Source organism: Protopterus annectens, chromosome 2.part1 (assembly GCF_019279795.1).
Source record: "Protopterus annectens isolate FY-2018-M chromosome 2.part1, PAN1.0, whole genome shotgun sequence".
NCBI lineage: Eukaryota > Metazoa > Chordata > Ceratodontiformes > Protopteridae > Protopterus > Protopterus annectens.
In genome coordinates, this window is record NC_056729.1 from 1,845,576,330 (window position 1) to 1,845,601,592 (window position 25,263).

Genomic DNA, 25,263 nt, shown 5'->3' on the forward strand with positions numbered 1-25,263 from the left:
TATAGTGGTGATGACATTGCTTCCCAGTGTGATCACTATAGTGGTGATGACATTGTTCCCCAGTGAGGTCACTATAGTGGTGATGACATTGTTCCCAGTGCAGTCACTATGGTGGTGATGGCATTGTTCCCCAGTGGGGTCACTATAGTGGTGATGACATTGTTCCCCAGTGCAGTCACTATAGTGGTGATGACATTGTTTCCCAGTGCGGTCACTATAGTGATGATGATATTGTTCCCCAGTGTGGTCACAATAGTGGTGATGACACTGTTCCCCAATGTGGTCACTATACTGGTGATGACATTGTTCCCCAGTGTGGTCACTATAGTGCTTATGACACTGCTCCCCAGTGTGGTCACTATACTGGTGATGACATTGTTCTCCAGTGTGATCACTATAGTGGTAATGACATTGTTCCCCAGTTACGGTCACTATAGTGGTGATGACATTGTTCCCTAGTCTGGTCACTATAGTGGTGATGACACTGTTCCCCAGTGCAATCACTATAATGGTGATGACATTGTTCCCCAATGTGGTCACTATACTGGTGATTACATTATTCCCCAGTGCGGTCACTATAGTGGTGATGACATTGTTCCCCAGTGCGGTCACTATAGTGGTGATGACATTGTTCCCCAGTGCGGTCACTTTAGTGGTGATGACATTGTTCTCCACTGAGTGGAATACTATTTGCACTGGAAACAGCCTTGGTTAAGCTATTCAAAGCCTCAGCCTTATACTGCCAACTGGTAAAATCCTCCTGCAGCAGCCGACTGATGTAGCATGTCACAAGGGGTGCCACAAATATCCTGGACTCCTCAACATCCCACCTTTATACTCTAAGTGTAGCACCATTCTTTCCATCACCATTCATGTTTGCAAAAGCCAAGCTAACGAGATCTGTCTGAACTGGTCCCAGTTCAGATCTTGGGTGTAACTGGTTGTGAGAAAATCACACAACCTAGCCAACTGCATTTGTGCAACTGAAACCATATGGATTCCTTGAAAGACACATTGGCAATACTTACATTATACAGCAAAAAGGTGTGAAACATTTCATTGAGCTTTGCCATGTGTGATGTTCAACCTTTTGACACAGGTTCCTATGCTGAACAATGGAACACTTAATGGCATGGCTTTTAATCCTTGCAGTTTGGAAGGAGAAAGAGGATAAATTGTGACATATTGTGATGTTGAGGCTTACACAATATTAAAATATTGTTGTACCAGCTGACAATCGAACCCATGGGATAAAGTGTGCAACACTTAAATGTTAGCTTATTAATTGACATCTCCATAAGAGAACTACCTTTTAAGCATAGAAATTAGAGACATACTAAATTCATAATGAATGCAGATGTACTTCAGAGAGAGCCGTGTGTGTGTGTAATTAGTCCTGGGAAGGCATTATATAAAAGTCACTAGTTATGTTTGTAAATATGTTTCAGATGGATGCATTTGAATGAGCTGAGTAGTACAGGTTGGGGTAAATTACATACATACCTGTCCTAAACACATAGCTAGCATTCTACTCATTGGAGATTCCATGGTGACACACACTGATGTCCCTCTCACCAGGCTGAGTAAGAAGAAAGTTATGGTCAGTTGCTTACCAGGGGCTAGGATCCACCACATTCTGCATGCACTCAGGTCATTGGACCACAATTACCAATATGACTTAGTCACAGTCCATGTTGGAGTAAATGACCTCAGGTGTACCTCCCTAGACTATATGAAGAGAGGCATCATGGAGCTCTTGGAATATGTGTCTCAGGCTGGTATGAGCCTAGCACTGAGCAGCATTTTACCTTCTCCAAGGATGATGCCACAATACAAACAAAAGATGACTGACTTTAATAATTGGCTTAGTTTCTGGTGTCATTCTAAGAGGATGCAATATTTGTCAGCATGAAAAGAGATGGTCAACAGAATGCAGTGCTTTGCCAGGGATGGTCTGCACATCTCCCCTCTAGGCTTTCAAATATTAGCTAAAACATTGTCTTCCCCCATAGCGCCTTTTTTTAGGTAATGCCAAACTGAAAGTACATCCGACATAGCAAATCAAAATCAAGAACATCTAAAGGTATTACTGCTCAATGCTAGGAGTCTATAAACAAAAAACTCCACTCTCTCGAAGCTCTATTTACCCTAGAGAATGCTGATGTCTGTGCGGTCACTGAGACATTATTTAAAGACACAGAGAGGACAGCAACAATGCAGGGTTATAGTGCCTTCCTCACATTATGCCAGCTACTTCTCAGGCAGGGACTAAAGGTGGAGGTGTTTCTCTTTACATCAGAAATAAATATACTTCAAGGCTGAGCGGCCCTAGGTCAACTGGTGCCCTAGGCAAAAGGGCTCCATGGCACCCCCCACCACACTACCTGGTGCCCCCATCCTGGTCTTTCTACATCAAATAAATACTGGAAAAGCGCCCCTGCTAGACTGGCGCCCTAGGCGGCCGCCTAGTTGGCCTATGCCTAAGGCCAGCTGTCAAACAGGGCAATGCACTTGAGTTGCTCCATGTTCAAATCACCATAGGTAAAATCCAATACCACTTCCTTGCAAGCTATAGGTCCCTGTCTATGACCCAGGAAACCCATATCATGTATTTAAACTTATTAGAAACACTAACCATCTAACCCAATACCATGTTCATGTGTGACTTTAATTACCCCACTATTAACTAGGAATCCTATACAGCACCTGTACATGCATAGAGATTCCTGGAGTTTGTAAACACAAACTCCCGGGACTAGATAGTCAATACACCAAGCAGGGGTGCAACCATACTGGTTCTAGTCCTCACTAATATGGGAGACTGCTGCACACCCCTACTGTAATGCCTTCCCTGACAAAGTCAGACCACAAAATGGTCTCCTTTGAAGTAAAAATAAAACCTGGATCCCCAGCTAAACCTGGAATATTCAGGAACTATTCTAAGGCTAACCTCCTGCTATTAAGTGAGAACCTGGAAAAAGTTCAAACCCCCATAAACCCTGAGAACTCTTCTGCCTATGCAGAACTGTTCACAGAAACCCTGTACATGCATGTTAATAGCTGCATAGAGGCAGCTGTACTCACCAGGAAGAGGTACAGAACTAACTCAAAAAACAAGCCACCCTGGTGGAACCACAAAATCAATCAGATGTATAACAGGAGGAAGAAAATCATGGCAACAATTAGGAGGTGCAGCACCCAGCTGGATAAAACCACTCTCATCAAACAAACAACTCAGAGGACAAATATAGTCTACCAAAGCCAAATTTGAGGTAAGTTTGGCCTCCCAGGCCATGGACAACCACAAAGCATTCTTTAGCTATGTCCTCAGCCTCAAAGGCAATACACAATTGTGTGCAGAGCTCATTGTAAATGGAGCCACCTATACTGAGCCAGAAGATATAGTAAACTTCCTAGCTGATACATTCAGCTCCAACTTTACCCCTCTCTCTCCCCCTCAAACTTCCCTCAGGAAATATCATCAACTATAACTCCCCCTACTTTCACTAGGGAACAGGTCCTTAACGCGTTCTTCAAGACCAAGAACACTGCATCAATGGGCCCAGACAATATCACAGGGTGCCTTCTACATAGCATGAAACATGACCTATCAGGGTCTCTGGAATTACTATTTAATTGTAGCCTCCAAACAGGCTTCATGTGTCATGAATGGAGAAAGGCAACAGTCATCCCTCTGCACAAAGTTGGGCCAGCTACAGACCCATAAGTCTCACTAGTCTTATATGTAAAGCCATGGAAAGATCATGGAGATGATCAATAGAGATATAGTAAACCTCCAGACACTGGATCCAACCAAGTTTGGTTTCTTCAAGGGCAGATCATGCCTACTCATCCTGGTGGGCTTCTTTGAGAAGGTCACCAATGCAATGGATGACGGCAAAATAATTCACACTGCCTAACTTGACCTGGTCAAGGCATTTGACACAATACCCCACTCGACCATTGTTGACAAACTCATCAGGTCAGGTACAAGCCCATATGTCACTCAGTGGATAGCCAACTGGCTCACAGACAGGACACAGGACGTTAGAACTGGGAGTCCACCTCTACACAGAGGCCAGTCACAATTGGAGCCCCTCGGGGATCAGTCCTTGGACCACTCCTTTTTGGCATTTACTTCTCAGAAGTCAAGGCCAATGTCAGTGGTCTCTGGCTGACTAAATTTGCAGATGATTGTAAATTAGGAGCTGTCACTGAATCTCACACTGACACAAATGTTCTCCAGGAGGGGCTGACATTGACAAACAACTGCTGTCAGAGCCATAAAACTAAATTCCAAGAAATGCATAATAGTATTCTTTGGGAAGTCATCCATCCCTGGTAACTATCACACTGACAACACACCTCTTAGAGCTGACCCAGTAGTCAGGGACTTAAGGACACACATAGATAGTAATCTAACCTTTGATCATTACACGTCTCTACAGTGGTGAGGAAATCATTCTATGTTGCACAACTTATAAACAAAGGTATGGCAACTAAGTCCAAGGAAGTCATTGTTCCACTGTATTTGGCATTCATCAGACCTAGCAATGAGTACAGTGCCCCCTTTGGTATGTACCTAAGAAGGCATATCCAACAATTGAAACATCCACAGAGGTTTCTCACTAAAAGAATACAGGGTTTAAGTAATATGTCCTATGCAGCCCATCTCAAGGCCCTATCCATGTATTCTGTCTCCTACAAGCTTTTGTAGGGAGATCTATGCCTGACATACAGGATATTGTCAGACCCCATTCTGATGGACCTCCTGCATATCCACAAAACAAACAACACCAGAGTTACTCATTGTAAAGACTTAAACCTTGCCTGCGATATAAATAGGACCTGCTGGAGAGATAGGTATGTATCAAAGAGACTACCCCATCTATGGAACAGGCTCCCCATCCATGTGAAGCAGAGTTCCTCCCTAACCCAATTCAATTGCAACTTGGACAACTGGATGGGAAACTGGAAATTCATCCCTGGTTTGGCACCTCTGTCTCTAATGGACACAGGTAACCTGTAAATGGTTCATCTCCCAGGCCCCTGCTTACACTTATCAAGGGTACCAGAACTTGTCAGAGATTTGGGATGCATGGCTAGGCTTAAAAAGGTCCTTGTGGTCTTTAGCCTAGTAAACACTTATGACCCTATGAATATATGTGATGAGTCCTGATGATTATAACAAATGTGTTGTTCTCATCATATAAGTGCAAGTGAATGTTAAATGAAATATCATCGTCATGTTTAAGAAATGTACACACATTAGCTTGATGTCATATGCCTAAACAAAAAAAACCTCCACTCCATAGAAGCTCTCTTAACCCTAGAAAATGCTGATGTTTCTGCAGTCACTGAGGCATGGTTTAAAGTCATGGAGAGCACACTGACAGTGCAAGGTTATAATGCCTTCCACACATTTAGAATAGCTACTACACAAACAGGGACTAAAGTTGGATGTGGGATGTGTCTCGATTTACATTAAAAATAAATTTACCTCAAGGCTGGTCAAACAGGACAATGAACTTAAGCATCTCCATGTTCAAATCATTATAGGCAAAATCCAATACCACTTCCTTGCAAGCTATAGGTCCATCTTTATGACCCAGGAAACCAATACCATGTATGTAAATGTATTGGAAACACTCACTATCCAACCCAATAACATATTCTTGGGCAGCTTTAATTACCCCCACCATTAACTGGGAATCATGTACGACACCAAATGTACAGGCACAGAGATTCCTGAATTTTATAAACTCAAACTCCCTGCACCAGATTGTCAATACACCAACAAGGGGTGCAACCATACCAGATGAAGTCCTCACTAATGTGGGAGAGTGCTGCACACCCCAAGTGTAATACCTTCTCTGGTAAGGTCAGACTACAAAATGATCTCCTTTGAAGTGAAAATAAAACCTGGAACTCCAGCTAAACCTGGAATATTTAGGAACTACTCTAACCCTAACTTCCTACTATTAAGTGATAACCTGGCAAATTTTTAAGCACCTATAAACATTGAGAACACTGTGAATATTGTGAATAACTGAAATGTGATCTCTAAATAGGATTCAAACAATACATCATGTGGCTTATTTCACTCACTTCACTAGTGCCGCAGAGAAAATTATCTGACAGGTGTATTTTCTTTCCAACAGCAGGACCAAAATTATCAGCCAAACTCTTGTAAAAACAGTTTTATTCTTCCAATTTTAAAATGCTGTTACTATATTGAGCACTTTCATACCCTGTACTTGGGACATCATCAGAATCTGGTTTCAAACAATAATGAGCTCATTTAAATACCACTTAAGTAATGATATCACAGTCAATCCCATAACTTTTTAATGATACCAATACAAAAAGTGTTTCTTTGCTTGTACATTGTCACTAGTACAATACACATAAAATCCCACTTTATTAAAAATCATTTTTAACTAAAAATCACTTTTACAAAACCATAATTAGATAAAAATTTTCAGAGTAAAATAAAATCATGAAACCATCTAACCAGTTAAGTGTGAAAAAAAACTAAAAATGTCCTGGCCACATGATTTACTTGTTTATGGGGTAGCTTTCCTACATAATACAGGTTTAAGGGATATAATTTTGTTTAAACCTGGTGTATGTACCACTGCCAATTTTATTTATCATTTGGTCTCCCTTTCCTCTATATAATTTCTGTAATCTCCCCCCTCTAGGATTTGACCTGACACATTCTAAAATGCCAAATGACAATTGAACACATTTTGTGCATGTTGCAGAATGTTTATATAAGGCATTATTCATATTTTTTGTGATAATCTGATACTGATGTTCATACATCTTGTCTCTATGCCATCTTTAAGCTGGGCAGGACTTACAAATAGCCAAATATATAACCCCCTGATGTTTGATAGTTTCCTTTTATAAAAATCACTTTTGACTGAACATATTCTGATAAATCAATGTGTTCATACTACATATATATTTAGATGGTGAACAAGTACCACATTTGGTAGTACCAATATTTTCTGTACTCTCACCTTTAGTGGTTTGTTCAAAGCATTCTTTAAGATTGAAACTTGTTTTATATACAAAGGTTGGTTTATTACCAGCCACTGACCATAATGTTGGGGTATTCTTTAAAACAGCCCAGTTGTTCTCAAAAATCTTGCTCACTTGACTAACATGCCTCCAAAATGGGATAACCATTGTCCTCTGAAAGTTTTTTTTTTTGTCTCTTTTACTAGCACTGGACTACCTAACAGGGCTTATATTTAACACCCCATTCCTTTTTAACATATTCCAAGTTTTTCTCTACCAAATTGGCTGGATAACCTATTTCATAAAACAACTGAGCTATCTTATATAACTCTCTCTCTCTAGATCATTTGCCTCCGAAGTCATTCTGGCAACTCGCACTTATTAACCTTTGACAATATTTTTCTTCTGATGCTGGGGTTGATGACAAGGTAGGAATTACTAAACGTAGGTCTCCTATATATATTTTCTTTAAATCATTTTTCTGTTTTTTGTATGTGGGTGTCAAGATAATTGATGCTCTTACTATAACTCGTGTATGTAAACTTCAAGAAATTTGATGACCTATTCAGATAGTTAATAAAATCTTTAGTATTGACCTCTGTCCCTGTCCATAAAATAAAAATGTCATCCAAAAAGCACACATTCAACTTCACATATCTAAACCACTCACTTGGGAAAACTGTATTTTGTTCTCATTCCAATAACACCAGGTTGGCGTAGATGGGGGCACATGAGTCTCCCATTCCTATGCCTTTATTTTGTTTGAAATATTGTCCCTCGTAATATATGTAGTTATAGTCTAACACTAACTCCATAAACTCTATAATTAAATTGACTTTATCCTCTGAAAAATGAGTGCATCCTCTTATGCTTTCAGAAAATAGGTCAATCCCTTCCTGTCAAGGTATTGATGTGAACAAGTCCACCACTTCAGTCGTAAAGAAAGAAACATTTTCTTCCCAAAGTGTATTTCTTTGGTAGAATTAGAATCTGGGTGACCATGATGCAAAATTTGAATATACTAATGTTGTAAGAAAGTAAGAACAACAATTTTAGGCCCTTTGAAAATGATACCCTCTTCCATCAACATTTCATCTCGGTAAGGAAAATATAGTTGTACTTCTGGTGGTACACAGGATTGCTTTGACGGCCATCTGACATTAATGAAGTGGTTGAGCTTTTGCAAAACTGGATCAGTCTTTGTATGATCTCTCAGCTCATCGAATCTCATGGTAGAAAAATTATGCACTTCCGTGACATCAAAGTCAAAATTCCCTGCATCATGCTGTTCCATAGTCTTTCTGGGTGATCTGGACAAGGTATCATCCAGATAAACAAGTCTGCCTTTAGTGTAGACCATTTTGAAGTTGTACATTTGTAATTTGAGCATCATTCTTTGCAGTTTTGCTGGAGCTGTATGCATAGGTTTCTTTAAAATAGTAACTAGAGGCTGATGATTTCTTTTGATTTGGATAGCTCTGCCATAAATATAATCATGGAACTTAGAACATGCAAAGACAATAGCTAAAAGTTCCTTTTCAATCTGAGCATACTGCATTTCAGTTTGGGTAAGAGTTTGAGATGCATAGGCAACAGGTCTACCATCCCAGAGAATAACTGCACCTAGACCAAACTTTGAAGCATCACAAGTAAGAATAACTGGTTTATTGACATCATAGCATTGCAATGTAGGTGGGCTGAAAATTCTCTGCTTAAGGTTGCCCAATGTTATGTGGTGCTGTTCCAACCACAACCAAGCAACATTTTTGCATGTCAGCTCTCTTAAAGGTGCTGATAACTCACTAAAATCAGGTATAAACTTGCCCAAGTACTTAACCATACTAAGGAAATGCTGTAAGGTTGGATGTTGTCTGGAGCCTGCATCTCAAGAATGGCTGCTTGTTTAGATGGGTCAGGTCATAAGCCAGCACTGGTAAATAAATGACCTACATGTGCGACTTCTGGAAGCCTGAATTTACACTTAAGAGGACTGAGCTTCAAGTTCACGTCACATGCTCTGTCCAGAACTTTTCTGAGGTTTTGGCCATGCTCTGCTTCTCCATTGCCTCCAACCAGTAAATCATCAACAATAATGGCACATGGATAACCCAAAAAAATTGTTCCATTGCATGCTGAAAGACTTCACTTGCAGAATTTATACCAAAAGGCATCCTAAAGAATCAGTATCTGCCAAATAGGGTAGTGAATATAGTCAGTATTGAAGATTTGCAATCAAGCATCACTTTCCAAAATGAACTCTTTGCATCCAAAGCAGAAAAAACAGTGGCACTTGGCATTAGAGCAGCAACCTCTTCTACTGTATGCATAGGATGATGGGGTCTCTTTTATGCCTTATTCTCTTGGATCAAATCATATTCTGATTTCATCTGAACTCTTTTTATAAGCAGCTACCATGGAAGACACCCATTTGATTGGTTCTTGCTGCACCATTTTATCCAATTGGACCTTGACTTTATTCTGTGTGGCTACTGGAATTCTTCTCGACGGTCTGACCACTGGACTGACCTCTGGGTCTATTTTCATGGAGAAGACAAATGGAAGTTTGCCCAACTTGTTGTCTAAAACATCAGCATATTCTGAGAAAATGGTATCGGTGAAACTGGAACTTGGACATGTGCTTACATTTATTTATTTATTTTACATTTGTTGACCAGGATAGTCCGACTGGATACTGAGATACTCCTGCTGTGTTGTTGGTTTTGATTGTAAGAATTTGAAGTTTATTAGAGAACCGAAGCAGTCTCTGATTAGTTTGGGTGGTGATACTATTTCTAAGAGCTGGTGCGTTATCTGGAATATAGAGAATCTTGTTAGCTATGATCAGAAGGTTATATTGACTTATTTGGTAAAATAAAGCAGTTTCATTTTCAAATGTCTCTTAAGACCTAATAATGACTGCACAGGTCTTGAATTACATAGAATTGCAAGTAGTAACTGTTCCCAGCTGAAAAGCATGAAAGCATTACTGAGCCTTCATTTTGAATTTCTTCACCACCATAAGCAACAAGTTTCACACTGTTGGTTAAATTAAGTTGCTCACCAGCTCTTACTCTAGCAGTTGTTTCTGCTGAAATAACATTACACTTTGAAGTTGTGTCTACTTTGAGCTCTGTGGGTTTACCATTAATCAAGACAGTACAGAACACTTCATTTTTTGCCAACAAATCTACTGCATCAACCTTTTCACCAACCACTGATACACCATCCACATAGAAAATAAGATAACAGCTCTCAAAATTATCAACTTGCTTTTTTGAGTGACCTTTCTTTATAACAGGATGGGGATTATTTAATTTGCAAAACTTTTGAAAGTGGTTCAAATTTTTAGACTTGTGACATTGCTGACCAAATGTTAAGCACTTTTCTGTTTTAGACTCATGATTGGCACCACAACTGTGACAATTAATAAAGTTTGACTAAGGTTTTGCTGATTCATCCTTGTACTGCACTGAGCATATCCATTTTACTGAGCTAGTCTTAGAACCTGCTGGAAAGCTATGTGACCTTCATGAAGGGCAGATCTTGCCTGTTTAATCTGGTGGATTTCTTGAAAGTGTTCATTGATGAGGGCAAATCTGTGCACACAGCATACTTCTACTTGGCAAAGACTTTCAACACAATCCCACATTCAGGCATTACTGATAAACTTAGCAAACTGAATATAACCCCCTTCGTTGTAAGATGGGTTGCCAACTGCCTCACAAATCAGATACACACCATCAAAGTGGGCAAATTCACATCAACCAGCAGACCTGTTAATAGCGGGGTGCCACAGGGGTCAGTGCTGGGCCCCTACTGTTTGGTATATCTGGAGCGTTTCTCCCCGGGCCTCCACTGAAAACAGGCTCTGTGGAACCTAGTTGGACATTCCCGGTCAACAAATGTTAAATAAATAAAAAATAAAAATATACTTCTCAGAAGTTCATGTCAAAACTAAAGGGTTGTGGCTGACCAAGTTTGCAGACAACTACAAACTAGGTGCAATCATTGAACCCCCAAATGACATCAGTATACTCCAGGAGGGTCTCGCACAGGCCAACGACTGGTGTATTAGTCACAGTCTGAAAATGAATGCAGAGAAATGCATCTTCATTCCCTTTTGCAGAAACAATGTCCCTTCACACTATCAAATCAATAACTATACCCTAAGTACCCATGAAGTGGTAAGGGACCTAGGATCACAGATTGACCGCAACCTTAACTTCGACCACCACATGTCTACCACTGTAAGGAGAGGTTTCCACATAGCTCACTTGATTAGTAAAGGCATCATCACCTCAAGAGCAAAAGAAGTTATAACTCTCCTATACTTGGCACTTATCCAGCCCTTAAATGAGTATAATGCCTAATTCGGTATGTGCCGTACTAAGCACCTACACAATTTAGAGAGACCTCAGAGGTTTCTAACAAATAAGATCAAGGGCCTCCAGCATGTACTTTACACGGACCGACTAAAGTCCCTTTCACTATACTCCATATCATATAGACTATTTAGGGAAGACTAATTCCTGGCCAACAGAGCAATCCAAGACCCAAACCTAATGAGCTTACTGCATATCCATAAATAAAATGGACATAGTTCCCCTTTCCTGGAACTTAAATATGGCCTGTGACTTAAATAGGGCATGCTAGAGGGACTGATTTATCTCCTAGCGACTGTTATCACTTTGGAACAGGCTACCAATTCATGTGAAACAGAGCACCTCTATGACATTTTTCAAGAGGAACCCGGATGAGTGGATGAGGCACCATAAATTCTTGCCAGGGATAATGCCCACAACCCTCATGGACAGTCATCACTAAATTCAGTCTTGGGTATTAACTAGTACCTGCACATTATTATATTGGATTGAAATGGCTAAGCTTAAAATGACCTCTGGGTCGACAGCTTAGTAATCTCCTGAGATTCTAAGAGATGCAAACAGTTAAAAAATTATTTTTATTTTAAATCCAATTAAATTAATAAAATATTAAAACTTTTTATTAACATTACCTGCACCTGCATGTGCCATCATCCCTGATGCACCCTGGAGCAGACAATGCGAGGAACAACAGACAGATGATTATCTGGAGTAGGTCCAGGAGAGTGCGAATGATGTGCCTTGAACACAGATGAGGGACATGATGTGGAATATTTTCCAGGACATGGCAGGAGCTACAAGTGGCTTGTTCAGGGAGTTACCCTGGAAGATCATTTGTATGACTCATCTCCATCAGGCCTGTCCATCAGGTCTGTAAGTATTGTCTGTGTGCTCCAACTTTTTGTTATTGTAAAGGTTGTTCCATCTGTAAATACACGGATAAAAGTGAGGCTTTCTGTATTATCAAAATGCAGTGGTATATGCTTTAAGATGTGCTTGTCAGGATTCAAAGATGGCTGCCATTCTGTGAACACTGCTGAACTGCAGCTCTTCATATAACCTGAGAAAATCTAAACCCTGAAGTGATACCAAGAACTTTTTAACAACAAATCTTTGAAAAAATAATTATAACTTCACTCTGCTGTCCTGCAAGAAGAGAAAAAACTGAAGACTAAGACGATATTTAACAGGATTATAGTAGATTAGCTGGCTCTGAAGAGAGAATCAAACAAAGGAACCGTGTGCTCGGTACACTTTAAGTTTCTGTACCGAGATAAAATGTCGAAAGAGGAAAAGAATATGGACACAAGTACTACTAAAACAAAACTTTCAGAACTACGGTCACTGGAGAAAGATGTAATTTCCAAAAGACAAAAAGTTATAAAGCAACAGGAACAACAAAAGCCAGGGACTAAAACTAAAGCTGATCAAGTGTTAAACATGGAAGACATCAAGACTGCTCTGTTACCCATTCAAGAAGCTCTGAAAGAACTTACTACCCAAATACAAACATTTGGAATTTCCTGCACCCAAATTCTTGAAAGAATGGACAAGACTGAAGCTCGGATATCAGAAAATGAAGATAAACTAACTTTACTTGCAAAAAAATCAGATACACATGATCTGGACATTCTGGCTATTCAAACAAAGATTACTGATTTAGAAGCAAGATCCAGGAGAAACAATATAATTATTAGAGGAATTCCAGAATCCATACAGTATAATGAGTTAATCCCATCTATAACACAAACACTTACAGTGCTTCTTAATGACTCTGACATGGTAAAACAAATAATCATAGAAAGGGCACATAGAGCGTTAAGAGAATCACAAGCATCGAATAGCCCAAGACCTGTGTATGTTAAAATACTTAATTACCAAGATGTCAGCAAAATCCTTATAACAGCAAAAAAAAAGTGGTGGACATATTATGTGCAATAATAATAGAATTTCTCTGGCACAAGATTTGCCCTTACAAGTCAGACAAGCTAGACAGTCTTTATCTCCATACTGTAAGTTTCTTATTGATAAACATATTAAATTTCAAATGAAATATCCTAATATGTTAATATTTACAACAGATGGGTCTAAATACTCTTGTTTCAATGAAAAATGAGGCAAAAATCGTCTTTTTGAAAGTTTTTAAGTGTTTACCTGCTTCTGAGACTTGATCTGGCTTTCCGTTGAGACTAACATGCTGTCCGAGGTTGGATTCATCTGTTGCTGTGGCTCGAGGTCTTGGTAATCCTTTGTTTTCATTTTAAATGCTTTAGGCCTCTTTTGGAATAGATAAGGGCTTTGTTTTGTTGATCCTGGTTATTTGTGTCTGTTTTCTGAAGTTTTATGACTTTCACGAAGTGTTTACATTGACGAGGAGACAGGAAATGCCTTGGATGCTGCTGAGGGAAAGTATGGCGCTTCCGGAAGTCCGTCTGCATTAACTGTCCCCCATCGTGAGCGTTCTGTAAGGTTTCCAGGCTTGGAAATCTGAAGTCAACTGTTTTAAGCATTGGAAGTATGATTAACATTAAAAGCTGATGTTTTACAGCACTTTAAGCACATAGGAACATTTGATTATACCTACTTTTCATATAACAAAAAAAGACTTGTAGTATATAATAAATAATTGGGGTACAGGGAATATTTGTTTCTTTTTCTTTTCCTTTTTTTTTGTTTTTTTTAAATAAGTAGGTATTGGTTTACTATTTCAGAACTAATCTGAAAGGACATGTAGAGTTTTTTTTAATGTTAGTGAGGGATACATATATAGAAATTATAATTAACATTCTATATAAATAGAACATATAATTAAACTCATATATTATTAATTAGATGTGACTTAGCTATATGCTACACTAGTTAGACATCATTTTATAATATTAGGAGATAGAGGTGACCTGAAGTATATAAATAATGAAGGACCTAACATATTCATTAGGAAAGTTAATTAATTTTCTGTTTTTATGTTTATACCTCTTTTTATATAGAGTTACAATACAGTAAGAATAAGATGTGTTTTTTTTTTCTTTTTTCTCTCTCTCTTCATTTGATAAATATATGATAGAGAACAATGTTGTCCCTATGTTGGACTCTTACTTTTCAGAATGACAACTGTCGATTATCTTATTTGATTCATGTTGTTTATGTACAGCTAGCTAATCAAAATGACTGACAGTTTATGTTAATGTTATATCTTCAGTGTGATTTACTTCAGTAACAGTTAACAAAAGAGATGTAGATGCACAAATGACTGACAGTTTATTTTAATGTTATATCTTCAGTGTGATTTACTTAAATAACAGTTAACAAAAGAGATGCAGATGCACAAATGACTGACAGTTTATGTTAATGTTATATCTTCAGTGTGATTTACTTAAATAACAGTTAACAAAAGAGATGCAGATGCACAAATGACTGACAGTTTATGTTGTTATATCTTCAGTGTGATTTACTTAAATAACAGTTAACAAAAGAGATGTAGATGCACAAATGACTGACAGTTTATGTTAATGTTATATCTTCAGTATGATTTACTTAAACAGCAGTTAACAAATGAGATGCAGATGCACAGATGACTGACAGTTTATGTTAATGTTATATCTTCAGTGTGATTTACTTAAATAACAGTTAACAAAAGAGATGTAGATGCACAAATGACTGACAGTTTATGTTAATGTTATATCTTCAGTGTGATTTACTTAAATACCAGTTAAAAAAAGATATGTAGATGCACAAATGACTGACAGTTTATGTTAATGTTATATCTTCAGTGTGGTTTACTTAAATGCCAGTTAACAAAAGAGATGTAGATGCAAAAATGACTGACAGTTTATGTTAATGTTATATCTTCAATGTGATTTACTTAAATACCAGTTAACAAAAGAGATGCAGATGCAAAAATGACTGACAGTTTATGTTGTTATATCTTCAGTGTGATTTACTTAAATAACAGTTAACAAAAGAGATGCAGATGCACAAATGACTGACAGTTTATGTTAATGTTATATCTTCAGTGTGATTTACTTAAATAACAATTACCAAAAGAGATGTAGATGCACAAATGACTGACAGTTTATGTTAATGTTATATCTTCAGTGTGATTTATTTAAATACCAGTTAACAAAAGAGATGTAGATGCACAAATGACTGACAGTTTATGTTAATGTTATATCTTCAGTGTAATTTACTTAAATACCAGTTAACAAAAGAGATGTAGATGCACAAATGACTGACAGTTAATGTTATATCTTCAGTGTGATTTACTTAAATACCAGTTAACAAAAGAGATGTAGATGTACAAATGACTGACAGTTTATGTTAATGTTATATCTTCAGTGTGATTTAATTAAATACCAGTTAACAAAAGAGATGCAGATGCAAAAATGACTGACAGTTTATGTTGTTATATCTTCAGTGTGATTTACTTAAATAACAGTTAACAAAAGAGATGCAGATGCACAAATGACTGACAGTTTATGTTAATGTTATATCTTCAGTGTGATTTACTTAAATAACAATTAACAAAAGAGATGTAGATGCACAAATGACTGACAGTTTATGTTAATGTTATATCTTCAGTGTGATTTACTTAAATAACAGTTAACAAAAGAGATGTAGATGCACAAATGACTGACAGTTTATGTTAATGTTATATCTTCAGTGTGATTTACTTAAGTAACAGTTAACAAAAGAGATGTAGATGTACAAATGACTGACAGTTTATGTTAATGTTATATCTTCAGTGTTATTTACTTAAATACCAGTTAACAAAAGAGATGTAGATGCACAAATGACTGACAGTTTATGTTAATGTTATATCTTCAGTGTGATTTACTTAAATACCAGTTAACAAAAGAGATGTAGATGCACAAATGACTGACAGTTTATGTTAATGTTATATCTTCAGTATGATTTACTTAAACAACAGTTAACAAATGAGATGCAGATGCACAAATGACTGACAGTTTATGTTAATGTTATATCTTCAGTGTGATTTACTTAAATAACAGTTAACAAAAGAGATGTAGATGCACAAATGACTGACAGTTTATGTTAATGTTATATCTTCAGTGTGGTTTACTTAAATGCCAGTTAACAAAAGAGATGTAGATTCAAAAATGACTGACAGTTTATGTTAATGTTATATCTTCAATGTGATTTACTTAAATAACAGTTAACAAAAGAGATGTAGATGCAAAATGACTGACAGTTTATGTTAATGTTATATCTTCAGTGTGATTTACTTAAATAACAATTACCAAAAGAGATGTAGATGCACAAATGACTGACAGTTTATGTTAATGTTATATCTTCAGTGTGATTTACTTAAATACCAGTTAACAAAAGAGATGTAGATGCACAAATGACTGACAGTTTATGTTAATGTTATATCTTCAGTGTGATTTACTTAAATACCAGTTAACAAAAGAGATGTAGATGCACAAATGACTGACAGTTTATGTTAATGTTATATCTTCAGTGTGATTTACTTAAATACCAGTTAACAAAAGAGATGTAGATGCACAAATGACTGACAGTTTATGTTAATGTTATATCTTCAGTGTGATTTACTTAAATACCAGTTAACAAAAGAGATGCAGATGCAAAATGACTGACAGTTTATGTTGTTATATCTTCAGTGTGATTTACTTAAATAACAGTTAACAAAAGAGATGCAGATGCACAAATGACTGACAGTTTATGTTAATGTTATATCTTCAGTGTGATTTACTTAAATAACAATTAACAAAAGAGATGTAGATGCACAAATGACTGACAGTTTATGTTAATGTTATATCTTCAGTGTGATTTACTTAAATAACAGTTAACAAAAGAGATGTAGATGCACAAATGACTGACAGTTTATGTTAATGTTATATCTTCAGTGTGATTTACTTAAGTAACAGTTAACAAAAGAGATGTAGATGTACAAATGACTGACAGTTTATGTTAATGTTATATCTTCAGTGTGATTTACTTAAATACCAGTTAACAAAAGAGATGTAGATGCACAAATGACTGACAGTTTATGTTAATGTTATATCTTCAGTGTGATTTACTTAAATACCAGTTAACAAAAGAGATGTAGATGCACAAATGACTGACAGTTTATGTTAATGTTATATCTTCAGTATGATTTACTTAAACAACAGTTAACAAATGAGATGCAGATGCACAAATGACTGACAGTTTATGTTAATGTTATATCTTCAGTGTGATTTACTTAAATAACAGTTAACAAAAGAGATGTAGATGCACAAATGACTGACAGTTTATGTTAATGTTATATCTTCAGTGTGGTTTACTTAAATGCCAGTTAACAAAAGAGATGTAGATTCAAAAATGACTGACAGTTTATGTTAATGTTATATCTTCAATGTGATTTACTTAAATAACAGTTAACAAAAGAGATGTAGATGCAAAAATGACTGACAGTTTATGTTAATGTTATATCTTCAGTGTGATTTACTTAAATAACAATTACCAAAAGAGATGTAGATGCACAAATGACTGACAGTTTATGTTAATGTTATATCTTCAGTGTGATTTACTTAAATACCAGTTAACAAAAGAGATGTAGATGCACAAATGACTGACAGTTTATGTTAATGTTATATCTTCAGTGTGATTTACTTAAATACCAGTTAACAAAAGAGATGTAGATGCACAAATGACTGACAGTTTATGTTAATGTTATATCTTCAGTGTGATTTACTTAAATACCAGTTAACAAAAGAGATGTAGATGCACAAATGACTGACAGTTTATGTTAATGTTATATCTTCAGTGTGATTTACTTAAATACCAGTTAACAAAAGAGATGCAGATGCAAAAATGACTGACAGTTTATGTTGTTATATCTTCAGTGTGATTTACTTAAATAACAGTTAACAAAAGAGATGCAGATGCACAAATGACTGACAGTTTATGTTAATGTTATATCTTCAGTGTGATTTACTTAAATAACAATTAACAAAAGAGATGTAGATGCACAAATGACTGACAGTTTATGTTAATGTTATATCTTCAGTGTGATTTACTTAAATAACAGTTAACAAAAGAGATGTAGATGCACAAATGACTGACAGTTTATGTTAATGTTATATCTTCAGTGTGATTTACTTAAGTAACAGTTAACAAAAGAGATGTAGATGTACAAATGACTGACAGTTTATGTTAATGTTATATCTTCAGTGTGATTTACTTAAATACCAGTTAACAAAAGAGATGTAGATGCACAAATGACTGACAGTTTATGTTAATGTTATATCTTCAGTGTGATTTACTTAAATACCAGTTAACAAAAGAGATGTAGATGCACAAATGACTGACAGTTTATGTTAATGTTATATCTTCAGTATGATTTACTTAAACAACAGTTAACAAATGAGATGCAGATGCACAAATGACAGTTTATGTTAATGTTGTATCTTCAGTGTGATTTACTTAAATAACAGTTAACAAAAGAGATGTAGATGCACAAATGACTGACAGTTTATGTTAATGTTATATCTTCAGTGTGGTTTACTTAAACAACAGTTAACAAAAGAGATGCAGATGCACAAATGACTGACAGTTTATGTTAATGTTATATCTTTAGTATGATTTACTTAAATAACAATTAACAAAAGAGATGTAGACGCACAGTAGTGTTTGGTAGGGAATGTTTAGATTAGACTTTGTAGAAGTAAAATCAGTTTATATAGGTCCTATCTATGGGAAGTTTCTGAGTTGTTGTAACCTGATGACATTACACGTTTACTTTTTTGACCCTTTCAGTTTTTTACGTTATACAAGACCTATATATGTCCTGGTCCGGGGATAGAGTGGGTAGGCACTGGTATAGGACGGGATGTCAAGAATGCTTCCAAATTACATATGTCTTTAAACTCACTTTGACTTTATATTATGTTTTTCCCTTTAAACCTCTATTATACAAAATAACTCATTAAATGTGGGAAACAGACTCATGGAACATAAAAGGGCACTAGAACTTAAAGAAAAGGAAGTTATTTTTACATTTATTATTGCAGGCTAGGGAGTCATTTATACTTCTTCAAGAAACGCATTTAACTAATGATCAATGGGCTGACATTAAGAAAAGGAAATGGATTAGAGAAATTGTAGCCTCAGAAGGTAAAACTAATAGTGCTGGGGTAGCTATACTTATTAAAAATCAATATCAAGAGAAGATTTTAGACTCTAAATCAGATAAAGAAGGAAGATGGTGTTATGTTATTCTTTCTTCTACTCGACTTGATAAACCTATTTTACTTTTAAATGTTTATGCACCTTGCAATAATCAACAACTTTTCATAGCATCACTTTATCCGATTTTGTCACAATATGATAAATATTATATAATTATTGGAGGGGACTGGAACTCTTATCAAAATCCGAAGTTGGATATATCTTGTTTACAAAGAGCATTTAATAAACAAGCAGTAATAGCAATAAGTGATATAAATGAAGATTTCCAATTATATGACCCCTTTAAGTATTTAAATAACCCTGGTAATACAAATAATTGTACTTTTTATTCAAAATGTCATAAAATGTGGTTCAGATTGGATTTTTTTTTTATTTCAGCAACAATGATTAATTTTGAACCTTTAGTCTCTATGCATGCACATTATTTATCAGACCACTCAAAAATCTCATTAAGTTTTGCTAAAGAACCTAGAGATACCATGCAGCAAAGAGGTTATAACTGGTCTCTTAACCCAAATCTGTTAAATAAAGAGGAAATAATACATGAAATTACAGATTACCTCAAAGACCTATTGGCTAGATTAGAGAATCAACAACATACACTTGATATCGAATGGCGACAGTTAAAGCACAAGTAAGAGGGATCTTCTTGCAAAAAAGCTTCATATTATAAAAAAATACAGATTAGAGATATTCAAGAATTGGAAGCTAAAATTAAGACACTTGACCAAGAATTGATTCAAAATTATAATACTCAAACAGAAATGGAATTACTTAAATGCCAAAAAGGCATCTTCTTAATTCAAAATAGTAGATTGACATTTCAGGAACATAGAATGTTAGCGAGGTATGCCAACCATGTTCAAACACCATCAAGGGCATTAACTAGAATTATTAATCAATCGAGAACAGCAGTACAAATTTCGGAAATACAATTTAAGAATACAATTTATTCTAAAACGGAAGATATTATTAATATTTTTGAACAGATATATATGAATATATATGGTGACCAAAAAGATCTACCCTCACATAGGACCAATGAAGATTTCTTACAAACAATTAATTTTCCGAAAAGAGATGACAATATGCAGAAGGATTTGGTTAAACCGATATCTGATGAAGTAATATATATAATTAAACATATGAAATCACATAAAACACCGGGTCCTGATGGTTTGACGGTGGAATTTTATAAAGTTTTTGATGATATTTTTGGTAAAAATACTCTTGTGTGTATTTAACTATATAATTAAGAATAAAATAAATTATCCTCATTGTAATGCCTCAAAAACTATTCTTATACCTAAAGTTAATTCTGACCGCCAAAACCCTGACAATTATAGACCAATATCATTAATAAATGTAGATATGAAAATGTTGACCTCTATTCTAGCCAGTAGATTAAAAAAAATAATGAATAAAATAATATCTAAGGAACAAGCCGGTTTTATGGCAACTAGACAAACTAGTGACAATACACTTACACTTCATACACTGCTAGCTTATGCTAAACAGAAAAATCTTAATATTTATGCACTTATTATTAATACACAGAAGGCTTTTGACAGGGTTGACATAAGTTTTTTGTTTGATACTCTACCATATTTTAATATATCCCAAGAATTTGTTCGAGTGTTAAAAATCTTATATAGCAATCCTTATACAACTTTATACATTAATAAAATGTTCTCTAAAAGAATACAGATTAAAAATGGAACACGTCAGGGTTGTCCGTTGTCCCCGTTATTATTTAATATATATCTGGAACCCTTATTCTTATATATTAAACAGAAGGTATACCATAATGCCCCAATAATTTATGGAACAAAAATATCAATGGTGGCGTTTGCGGATGATCTCAATATATATTGTACAACTCCAATTTCAGACACTAAAAAATTATTAAAAGCAGTGGATGACTTTGCAGAAATATCTAATTATAAAATTAATCTTAAAAAAACAAATATTTTCCCCTTAAGAACTCCCAAACCTTTCTCACTTTTGCCACTGGTGGGTAATGTTCAAAGATAATATTAAATACTTGGGAATTGTTTTCTCTACAGATGATAAAGATTTTTATACTATTAACATTAAAACAGTTTATGATCAAATAATATCTGACTTTGGGAGATGGAATAATTAAAAATTACCAGTATTCACGAAGGTCTCAATTATTAAAATGAATATATTACCAGGATTATTATATATTTTTAGATCTGCTCAAGTAGCAATTTCGAAGAATTTTTTTAAACAAATTCATAAAGAATCGGCTAAATTTATTTGGGAGCCAAGGAAAACAAGGATATCGTATGATAAATTAATGACACCAAAAAGTAGAGGGGGATTGGATTTACCAAATTTTGAAATTTACTATTTAATAATAATCTCTAATAGACTCCTAAGAATTGCTAATTATGATGTATGTAGCACTAAGTGGGCACCAATATGGATAATCTTAAACTATAAACATATATTAAATTTGAGTATTAATCCTAAAGCATTACCCTTTCTGGGAAAAGATAAGCTGAAATTATATGGGATAATGGACCACATTAAAGTATATATAACATCTCTATTATAATAACATGCCAAAAATGGCAGGATCTGAACATTAATCTTGGTTTCAGCTATATCAATCTGCTACTTGAATATTTTTCTCCAACTGAGTTGGAACTACAGAAGAAAGTAGAGGCACTTCGTGTGGACTTATATGAGCGCTTCACTTCCAACATTCATGTGAGGAAGTTAGAAAGCGTTCAGTCTCAGATAAACATTTATAGTGAGAAAATTAAACTGATTAAGCAACAGAAATTATGTAGGGATCACAATGACTTTACCTTGGGTAATATCTTTGTTTGGCCGAGGACACAATACAGTTCTCATTCAAGCATAACCATGACTACGGAAGTAGGGGCGCATGATGTCATCACGCCAACCAACTGTGCTTTGGAACGGCCTAATCAGAATAATGAATGTTGTGAGGCTGAAGGTAACTCTGCCATTGTTTCCACTGATAAATCTTCTAATAATACTCTCAGTGGGTCCATCGCATTAAATGCTAGTGCGAATATTTACACACCTCCACCAAATCAACAGGCACCTGGAGGGGCTTTTAAAGATATGGAACCTGTTGTTCATCCTAAGACTGTTAATCCAGAAGAAAAACGTTTTTTACCATACCCTATAAAACAAACGAATTATGTGAGAGGTCGTTCATTGAGTAAAGGTCCGAGGAAAAGAAAATTTTCGGAAGAGAGGTATGGACAAAGGAAAAATACAAGGAATTGAACTCTTTAGTATTTAATTTCTCTAGTCACATTGTTAATGAAACTGATATAGCTGTTTTAAATAAGGGACTGGGTTTTATACCATCACAACCCAGTAAAATTGGTGACACATTAACTGATTTGCGTTTGATTGCACTGAAAATATATTTTGATATTAATGTAGTGTTGTCAGATAGTGGCTACTCTCATAGATTAAAAAAGAAGGGTAGCTTCATCCCTCCCTTACCAAATAGTGTTGAGTGCTTCATCAAATTATGTGAATGTGATTTCTATAGATACTATTCAGTGGGTGATATAAAAAAGAATAGGTTCTACAATATGACACAACTGGAAGTTGCTTCATTAACAAAATTGAGAGAAGACACAACACTTACTATAAAGCCAGCTGATAAAGTGTGTGGGGGGGTGTGGTACTTATGGATACACTTGATTATAATAAGAATATGAGTATGTTATTGGGAGATACCAGCACATATCGTGTTCTGACGATTACTGATGTGACACAGATTATACATAATGTACATGATAATATCTACGACCTTTTAATGTGCAGACAAATTGACCAAGAAACCTATGACTTTTTGAATGTTGAATTACCGTTGATTCCTTGTATGAAAGGATTACCAAAGGTACACAAGGAAGTTTATCCACTTCCTATGCGACCTATTGTTTCAGGTAGGGGTTGGGTTACCTCAAATATATCTGTTTATTTAGAGTCTATGTTAAGACCTATTGTTGACTCTATTCTGACCATTCTTAAGGATACCTATCATTTATTGAATTATGTCAAGCAATTAAATCATGATATCAGAGTAGGGCAATGTATACTGATAACTCTTGATGTTAAGAATCTTTTTACCAGTATACCTAATGGGTATGGTATGCAAGCTATGAGGGAAGTATTGAACAATGATACTGATTTTAGTACAGATGAACAGATTTTATTATACCATTTGTTAGAGATGGTTCTTGAAAATAATGTATTTATGTTTGCTCACAGTTATTATTTACAGCAATGGGGTGTTGCCATGGGCACCCCTGTTGCCAATACTTATGCAAACCTTGTAGTTTTTAACTGGGAGAAAAATAATTTGTTTAATCATAATATCTATCAGAAGAAGGTCAAAATGTATAAAAGATTTGTAGATGACATTCTAATTCTCTGGGAAGGGACCCATGATGAATTCAAAGATTTTTTAGCATACTTAGAATCCACAACTGAATTTCTAAGGTTCACTATGGAATGGTCATATACCACTATTAATTTTTTGGATATTAATCTCACTGTCACCAATGAGAATTGCCTAGAGTCTACGTTGTATAGAAAATCTTGTTGGAAAAACACGTTACTGTGCTATAATAGTATGCACCCTAGACATGTCTTCCCAGGCATTGTAAAGAGACAATACATCAGGCTAGCAAGGTTATGAGAAAATAAGGATACATTAAATAGGGAAGCAGAAATTATGGAAAGTCTGTTTTTGGCTGGAGGATATAATAAGAAATTAGTATGTGATATTAAGAAGGACATCCTAGATGGAAAAGATTGTACAGAAGATTTACATAAATATTATAAAACTGATATTGATTATTATAATACTAATAGCTATAAATCATCTAAGAAAGATACTAGAGTTTCTTACACTATGCAATTTACAAATGATAATCTTGATTTGAAAAATATTATAATAAGCAACTGGAAAGTCCTAATTATGGATGAGGCAGTCAAGAATATTGTAGGTGAGAAGCCAAAATTTACTTACAGGAACTCCCCAAGTCTTAAGCAGTTGTTATGTTTTAAAGAAAATAAAACTGTATTTAATGGGCATGAATATACCAAGAACGTTGGCAGCTTCCCTTGCAGGAAGTGCAACATGTGTAAATATATTACTGAAGTACAGATATATAGACATCCTAAATTAAACTTCATTTTTACACCTAGATTCTATGCAACTTGTGACTCTATGAATTTAATATATTTAGCAATGTGTACAAAATGTGACACTTTTTATATTGGAATGACCAAAAGAAAGTTTAAACAGAGAATCTATAATCATGTCTATGACATAAAGAAAAATAATGAACTCAATGCTCTGGCTAGGCATGTTAATGAACATAGAGAACATGGCTTTAAGTTCAGGGTACTTCCAAATAAAAGATGGGGTGATAATGTGAATACTCTAGCTAATATCGAGTTGACATGGATTCTCAGACTAGGAGCACATTTATATCCAGGATTAAATCAAAGTATTTGCATCAAACCTGTTTTGGATGGTAGGCTGTATAGATAAGGAATGAACATATTGTTTATTTATTCATTCACTTATTTATTTATTTATCTGTCTATATAT

At 35.4% G+C, this 25,263-nt stretch overlaps 1 long non-coding RNA gene across 2 annotated transcripts in view; it reads right to left on the reverse strand.

Moving 5' to 3' along the window:
* Positions 1 to 8,652: 8,652 nt before the first annotated feature.
* LOC122794663 overlaps positions 8,653 to 25,263 on the reverse strand; it is a 167,346-nt gene continuing 150,735 nt past the window's right edge. The window contains exons 1-3 of one of the 2 annotated variants that reach the window (XR_006363667.1): positions 13,566 to 14,924; positions 12,044 to 12,336; positions 8,653 to 9,840 (exon numbers count right to left, since the gene is read on the reverse strand). This is a non-coding gene — a long non-coding RNA (uncharacterized LOC122794663). Of the gene's footprint in view, positions 9,841 to 12,043; positions 12,337 to 13,565; positions 14,925 to 25,263 lie in introns of those variants that run through there. The other variant, XR_006363668.1, reaches the window with a different exon arrangement.